The following is an 8820-nucleotide window of genomic DNA, read 5'->3' as shown; positions in this document are numbered from 1 at the left end:
CCATTGTCGTTTTTTACTTAGCTTTTTTAGTTTTCAAATTTATTGTGCCTGATCGTAAAGGACCAAAGAAGTTGGCAAGCTGCGAATTGGGTATAGAACCAAAAGGGGACATTTGGATCTGGTTTTAAATTCGTTGTTATATGTTTTTCCTAGTGTTTGTTATCTTTGATGTCGAGACAATATTTCCCTATTCTTGGGCTTGTCCCATGCGTGGCGAAAAGGAGTGTTAGAATGGCCTCAATCTCCAAAGTTGAGTGATAAGCATCAAATAAATAGTCGTGAAACTCAATTGGTAAATTTTATAGAATCTTTCTTTTTTGAAGCATACTCGTCTAATTCAAAAATTTTAGCTAATTTGAATGAATTTTCCAATTGGCCACTTCTCTATGGTACCAGTTGTTACTTGATTGAATTCCCTTCACTAATTGGATCACGATTCGACTTTGATCGATACAGACTATTGTCAAGATAAAGTCCTAGGCAAGTGGATTTTTTAATAATGGTTGGTACTATTACCATGAAAATTGCCCCATCTTTGGTTAGATTGTATCATCAGATGCTAGAGCCCAAACATGTGATTGCAATGGGTGCATGCACCATCAACAGAAGCATATTCAGTGTAAATTCTTATACAACTGTTTGTGGGATGGAAAAACTAGTATGGGTGAATATTTATTTGCCGGGTTGTCCATCGATATAAGAAGCTATTATTAATGCTATGACAAAGCTTTAAAAAAAAAAAAGGCTAGGGAAAACGATAAGGATCGGATTGATCGATGTAGTTGAAGAAAGTGTCACATTGACTCATAAATTTGTTGTACCCAATATCAATATTAGTTCATACGATTATGGAATGTATGATTTATCCTCAAATTTATTAACATACATCTCTTTGGAAACGTTTTTATGGGTTGTGAAAGACAAAAGTGAGGGATTTGTATCAAAAATCGACATATGAATGATTAGCTGTTAGCCAATATGAATTCCAATAGTGAAAATTTGTTTGATACCAACACACGAAGTCCATTATCTACTTAGTTAGCTAAACATAGGTTAGCTCGTATACCTTTAGGTTCTGATTATCGAGGTGTTGAAATCTTGCAAGTAAGAGTGGAAGAATGGTCATTTGTATAGCTGTTGTCCTAGGTTAGCTCATAGACCTTCAGGTTTTGATTATTGAGGTGTTAAAATCTTGCAAGTAAGAGTGGAGGAATGGTCATTTCTATAGCTGTTGTGCTATATGCATATGGTTTTAACTATCTTTGATCTCAATGTGCCTATGATAGAACCCCATGAGGTTTTTAGTTAGTGTTTATCACTGAACACAAATGGAAGATAATGTGAATCAACATGAAGAAGTATGTGTAAAAATATTTGTTTCAAGGACGAGCCCTAGGATACCTTTAGTTTAGTGTGTTTGGAAAATGTGTGATTTTCAAGAGTGAGAGTCCTATGACATGTTGGGAATCATTCATGATGGTCATTCGAATTTTAAATGTATATTAATGCCAAAAAAATGGATCGGTTGGCCTTTGCAGAAAGATTGTATGGTGCTTGACTTTGATGAACTACATGATGCTTATTGAGATGTGGATATAATTTCAATTTGATTTTGCATGACAAAGTAGATCTAAATATATGGGTACATATTAACTAGAAAACCTTCACTCTTGTTTTGATTGATCCATTAATGGTTGTTGTCATCCCAATTGTAGTGCTATCAATAGGTGGAAGATATGAGATTGTTTTTCCTTGTTTTATCCCAACTAATTATATATGTTGGGAACCAGATTCGAATTGATGACATGAGGATTTCCAGTCCTTTTCTCTACCAACTAAGCTATCTTGGCCAATTAGTCAATAATGATTTCTTTTATTTTCTTTTCTTTTTTCAATGGATTAAATTATTACTTGTTCTACTGACTCAACCTGTGAATTAGTGGAGAGGGACTTCGAACTTCCAATTTGCACAATTGAACCCTTGAAGTTTTGAACCCTTGAAGTAATAAAAATAGTCAGAGTTTAATGTCAATACATTAGTCTAATTGGGTTTGAAAGTGCTTTGGTAGATAATCTCAAGGTATGGAACAAAAGGAATCGACATGAGTTAATAATTTCCTCAAGTTGGCTTGCACTACATGGGATTGTGCATTCCACCTGACATGCTTGGATACATTGGGTGTGGAGAACCATTATTGCAGAGATAATTATAGGCATGCTCTTTTAGGGGATAAAGCTAAATGGCATGATGAGTCACAAAAATGTGGGAAAACTTTGATAGTTATAACTCTTGGGACAAACATCTAATAAAACTTAGAAGAGTTTGTTTGTATTAATAAGGAAGTCTTAGCCTTTTTGGAGAAACTTAGGTGCAATTGATGAAGTGCTAAATAGTATGGAAAAGGATAAAGGCCTTGTAACTTTGTAGCTTTCCTTTTGCATGCTCACCAATTGTTACATCTATTTTATTTTGCATTAAAACCAATAGATGCCATACTCATTTGAAGTAGTTGAAGTGCAAGCTTGAAATGTAAGTGTATTTATGCTCAATGCATATCCAATACTCATTTGAAGTAGTTGAAGTGCAAGCTTGAAATGTAAGTGTATTGATGTTCAATGCACATCCAATATTTTTTGTAATGACAATATGATGTCTTAGCTAAGTGTATGCTTTTTTTTGTTAGTGATTTTATGCTTCTCGATAATATATCTTATGTTGTTAAGCATTTGGTAGCTACTTTAGAAAGAGCTTAGGCTTTTCCCCCAAAAGGTTTGTTACATGCATCTTTCAAAGCTTCCCTCCCCAAGAGGCTATGTTTAAGAGTTGTATTAATCACTCCTAATGCTTTGTTTCAGAGATGCATCAAAAGGGAGCATGACATTTTTTACCCTTCTTACGAATAAGAGAGTATGTCTAATCATATATCAAGTGTTATTTGAGAGCATATCTTATTTTGCTTCATAATTTACGTCACCCCTTATAATTGGGTACATTGTCTTGGTATGGATGTATGTGTAAGATTAGGTAAATCCTATATGCTTAAGTTGATGTGGATTCCATCCATGGGTTGTATGCATTCGCTCTCTAGTTGCCTCTTCATCTCAGTAATAGTAAGATAGAATGAACCTAGATTTTGGAAACATAAGAAGAACATTTATTGAACATAAAAGCTTATGTCATTGCACATGAGCTAATAGAGTTCTCATAGTTACAAGATACATACTTGTAGTTACAAAAAAGATGATTGGTTGTATCTAGTTCCTTTTCATCAATAATAGCAAGATATAATGAACCTAGATTCCAGATACATGCTTGGGGTTACAAAAATGATGGTTGGCTGTATGGTTAAAGGCCAAGGGTTTGTTGAAGCTTCTAATGCCATAACTTTAGTTATATCATACCATAATTAGGTAAGGTTTACGTTTTGCAAAGACTTCCTTGATGCCTTATGTTCTATCATACATTATGTAAGGCAATGATTTAAAAGTATGTTTAGAATTATGTAAATAATGATGAAATGTAAACATTGCAAATTTCTCACTATTATGCATAGTTTTTGGTTTTCGGGTTACCAAAGATCATGGTGTTGGATAGGGAAATGAAGTTAACCTCTCATGAAGGATGTCATCCACAAGGAAGGAAGTCATATTTTGATACTCACCTTATGAAACATATGTGAAAGTGGGCAGGCCATAGACCAGTGCTAGGAGAAGCAATAGTCCCATGCACCTAGTGGCACTTTTTAGTGCATGAAAATTTAGGTAAGTGAATAATTGCTATTATGCTAGCAGACTAGTACATCACTCTGAGATAAGTGGCTTAGCCACCCTACTCTAGGGCATGCATTACATCTAAGCTAACCCAAAAGTTAGCCAGATTGAGTATGTTTTATGAACTTGAGAGTTGATTGGTGATCACATAATTCTATAATTTCCCAACATTAGAAATTTGGTAAAACTATGTTAACACATTTATTTACTTAATACTCTGTAGTTAACCTTTGTGTGAGTTTCGTGATGACTACACTTTGTTCATATCTAGGCAAAATCCCCTATGAGAAGTTTAGTGGCATCACTTTGAGATAAGTGGATGGACCATGCTAGTCTATGGTGGCATGCATTGCATCTAAGCCAAACCCAACAATTAGCTAGATTGAGTATATTTTATGAGCTTGAGAGTTGATTGGTGATCACCATAGTTTATCCTTTCCTTACATTAGAATTTTGGTAAAACTACATTAACACATTTATTTACGTAGGTTCCCCTAGTTAACATTTGTGTGAGTTTCATGATGATTACACTTGTTCATATCTAAGCAATCCCCTATGAGAAGTTTAGTTTTTTGAAGCACAATTAGCTTTCTTACCATTGCCCATTAGTGGCATGTGGTATTATGATGGAATGATGGCATGGTGAATCTTCATTAAAAAAATGACTAAAGGCTCACTTTCTGCTTTACTTGATTTTTCCCATATTAGGAGGTTGCTATAGGAAAAGGGGCAATGTTCTTACACACACTCGTGGACTCTTGTTGACAATTATTATATTTTCCCTTTGAGGATACAACAACAAAAACCTTTCTTGCCAACTTTGGTATTTCAAGCTTGGGATTGCATGCAAGCTTCTTGTTTGACATGCTACCTTGTGAAGAGCAAGGCCAAAATGGTCATGTGATGTAACAAGATGTGGATCAATCTCCATTCACAAGTGAATTTGAGATCACAAGTGTATGTAATCTACAAGTAGATTGCTATCGAAGTGTTTGTGATAACATAATGCATGGATTTGGACCTACCTCTCCAACAATGCGAAGATGCCAAGTAATCTCAAGCTAACCACTTCTTCATAAGTGTGTTGTTATGGAGAGTAGGTTATTACAGAATTGACCCTTGATAGTGTTCTAAATGTGTTAGTCACTAGCCTTATCATATAATTGACCTTCCTATCTTAGAAGTTTTGAATCATCTTACAATTTATTTGGTACCTAGTGTCCTCACAACTTGGATGGTAGGAGGATCACAAGCATGCTTAAAAGTCCAAATCACTTGAAGTAGTGGACTTGGTGTTATCAAAGCTACTCTTCCATGAGGCCACCATTTCTTGGGTTTCGGGATTTGAATTTTCTGTATTGGCATGATTACATTACACCATAAAGGTTCTTGAAAACTCCCTTCTTCATCGTAACTTTAGCTAACTAAACAGCCCTTCACATGAGCTTGAGCTTACATTAAACTTTTCCTCCCTTCTCAAGACTTGAAATGGTGTAGTTATGTGAACTTTTTTGAAAGAGGCATAGTTGGCTGTTCAAAGATTCATCTTTACAAATGCAGTAAATTGCAAGCTATGCCCATGTGCAAAGCCCCTCCCAAGATTGGAAGAGCAAGGTCCATGGTTGAAGGCAATCCATTCGATTGTGACTAAGGCAAATAAAAATGCTTGTGAGTTTTACTTGAGGAGAGGTGGGATGTGTTGGCAATGGATGCTTTGGTGCACCACTAGGTGTAAGGTTCACAACCTGTTCGAGTGCCAGTTTGGAGCCCATAAAGACCAGCCCACATGCACAATAAAGTTGCTTAGGAGTGATTTATGATTTTGAAAACATGAAATGTTGTGTTGGCCCATACACCATACATGTGAATTTGGGAGCAAACCTTTTCGAACAATGCTTCCACAGGTGGCTCATAAGGGTTCACAGTTTGTAGTTTGATGGTAGATCCAAAAGCATGCGGACTCGGAGATTTGGCAAGCCTCATAGCGAGCTCGGGTGTTGGTAGCACAAAAAGGCTGGAGAAAGTTGGACTCCATCCATCAAAAGAATGCATATACATAAACTCCATGCATGACCAAGAAAGCGTTTCCAATGTTCACATCGAGTTTGAATTGGACCTCTTGGAACTCGAAAAGTTATGTTGTCTAAATTCTCCCCGAGGGGATGGGTTATTAAGATTCGATGAAATAAACTTGTTAAAAACCAAGCGGGCTAGCCTATCTACAAAGAGACAAGAGGGGTTGGGTGCTTGATGGCAAAATGACAGACGAAATTGCCAGCTCTCCCCCTCCGAGGCAGCATAGTGCGCCTGCATCTCCGAAATACCATGCACCTCCTCCAGAGGACAAGAAGCAAGATCTCACAAACGAGGCACCTGGCTATGGCGGACAACCGCTCCTGCAAGCGCAGGCCCACGCATCAGCAGCAGAAAACCTTGCCTACATTGCTCTCGCTTACCCCGGCTCCATGAAGACCCTCCGCTCCTGCCCTCACTACCCTCCCCGGAAGCTCTCCCTCGCCCTTTCCCTCCTCGCCTTCTTCTCCTGCGTCTACCTCTTTGGCTTCCATACCTGCTCCCTCCTGCCATGGCGCTCCTGTCCTTCTCCTGCTGCGAAGCTGGACCAGCCTGCACCTTCGCCAGCCGGCGTTTACTTAAGGTTGCCTTCCCCGGCATTGGCCAACACTATGGCGGCTGACGGCGAGGAATCCAAGAGCTTCTGTCCCGCCGGCCGCGTCTATGTCTACGATCTGCCCCCGCAGTTCAATGCGGACCTTCTCCTGGCCTGCTCTTCCTTGGTGCCATGGGCGGATTTGTGCCCCGCGCTCGACAACAACGGTATCGGCCGTCCTCTCGACATGCCGTCGTGGCTCGGCACGGGCTTCTGGTACTTCACCAGCCAGTTCGGCGGCGAGGTCCTCTACCACGCCAAAATGCTGGTACATCCCTGCCGCACTCGGGACGAGAAGCAGGCCGCTGCCTTCTTCGTGCCGTTCTACGCGGGTCTGGATGTGGCCAGGTACCTCTTCGTGCCGTCGACGGCCGCTCAGACAGACGAGCTCAGCCATGACTTGCTGCGGTGGCTGAAGATGCAGAAGGCCTGGAAGAAGAACGGCGGGAGGGATCATTTCATGGTGATTGGCAGGATTACCTGGGACTTCAGGCGAGAAGAGAGCTCCCTGTGGGATAGGCTTTGGGGGAGGTCAGGCTGGGGAAGCGATTTCTTCCTCACACCTGAGATGAGGAATGGCCCCCTACGCCTCACAATCGAAAAGGACCTCGCCGACAAGCAGGAAATAGCCGTGCCATATCCGACCAGCTTTCACCCTAGCTCCGATTCGGAGCTCGCGGCATGGCAGGGCATTGTGAGAACCTTTAAGCGGAGCAACCTGTTCAGCTATGCCGGAGGCTCGAGATCTCGGTTTGCGGACGATTTTAGGGGCGTCTTGCTGGAGCAATGTAGGAGTTCCGCTTACTCGGGACCGTGCCGGTCTGTGGACTGCTCGGAGCAGAGATGCGAGCATCCCCTACCGGCCATGGAGCTCTTCTTGGACTCCGTCTTCTGCCTGCAGCCGCGGGGGGACAGCTACACGCGCCGGTCCATTTTCGACTCCATGGTCGCAGGCTGCATCCCGGTGTTCTTCTGGCATCGCTCTGCGTATCTGCAGTACGGATGGCACCTTCCTCCCGAAGAAGATAGCTACTCTGTGTTCATTGACAGGAAGGAGGTGAGGAAGGGGAAACGCATCGAGGACGTTCTCAAGGGCTTCTCGGAGCGGAGGATCAGGAAGATGAGAGAGAATCTGATTGCCACCATGCCTCGTGTGATCTACACGCCTTCGACGAACTGCACTGCTAATTTTAGGGACGCGTTCGACATTGCCATTGATGGGGTGCTCGAGATGGTGCGTCAAAGAGTCGGATCAACAAGGTAAGGCAAGTGCACGCTCAACAAAAATTGCCATGGTTCCAACTTACGCAGAATGACAGACAGGCCATCGCACAGACGTAGCTTTTGCCCGCAGCCTGTCAGATAGAAGAATCAAGTACAGATGGAACAATCATACTCCATACAGACCATATATGCTCTCAGTCACACAGCAGTGCCTTTACGGTCTGCAATTTGCATACAATACGTCCTTCAAATCTGCACATAAACAATGTATTCTTTCATCTGCAGATACGCTTTAAATCTGCAGAATGCAGATGTTGATGGCAGGGGAGGAGGTGAAGAGTGAAATTACTGAACAGAAAAGAGTTTGTTGAAATAAAATTTCCTGCCTCTTGACTTGGGTAAGTTGTTTCGAGATCATCCAAGCAAAATCGCTTATGAAGGTCAACCAAGAAACTTAACCTTGCATGTTCCAATGTATACATCGGATGGGCATAGTTTTGAAACATAGAGCTCATAAATTAGATGTAAATTTGCACCGTTTTCGTTGTACCAAGGGATCGATTTTACCGTCACATCTAGTGGCAATGAGGAATCGAATGCGTTGATGCCTTAAATAATTAAGTGTTAGAAAATTGTATGTATATTGGGGAATTGAAGACGTCTTCAGAGTATAGAGTTTCTTGCACGGATCAGCACCATCCTTGCCTTTGTTGTTCCATGCATGCTTGATGGAAGTTCCTCTTAGAACTGCTCTTGCATGCATCCGCTTTTGCTTGACAAATCTAGAAGATGAAGCTCCATTGATGGTCTAGAAATGCAAGCTGATGATAGTGTTGAGCTTGACAAAACCGTTACAAATGTCCTTTAACCATTTGATGAGCATAAGAGTAAAATATGAAGGCTCAAGGGTTTTACTATATGTATATCCTTTATATCAATGTGCTTCCAATGCCTACTTATCTATGAATAAATCGCAACATTTTTAAATTCAATTGGTAAATAATGTCTTTTTAACATAGATTTAAATGCTAAAAATGGTATTTGAGAAAATTCTTATGTTGGGCCCATGAAAATACATGAATATATTTGCAAGTGACATCATGAAAGTAAGTTTAACACGCTTTAAAAGGAAGCTTATATGTATAGATTTAAAGTTG

General features: G+C 40.6%; 1 pseudogene; it reads left to right on the top strand.

The window, feature by feature from the left end:
* The first annotated feature begins 5972 nt into the window (after positions 1 to 5972).
* On the top strand, positions 5973 to 8608 carry LOC148032949 (xyloglucan galactosyltransferase XLT2 pseudogene; annotated as a pseudogene).
* Positions 8609 to 8820: the final 212 nt, after the last annotated feature.

The sequence above is a fragment of the Lygodium microphyllum genome, chromosome 8 (assembly GCF_053477565.2).
Source record: "Lygodium microphyllum isolate KBCC chromosome 8, Lygodium_microphyllum_v1.1.10, whole genome shotgun sequence".
NCBI lineage: Eukaryota > Viridiplantae > Streptophyta > Polypodiopsida > Schizaeales > Lygodiaceae > Lygodium > Lygodium microphyllum.
Note: the sequence above shows the minus strand (reverse complement) of the source record. Positions and strands in the feature narration are given on the sequence as shown.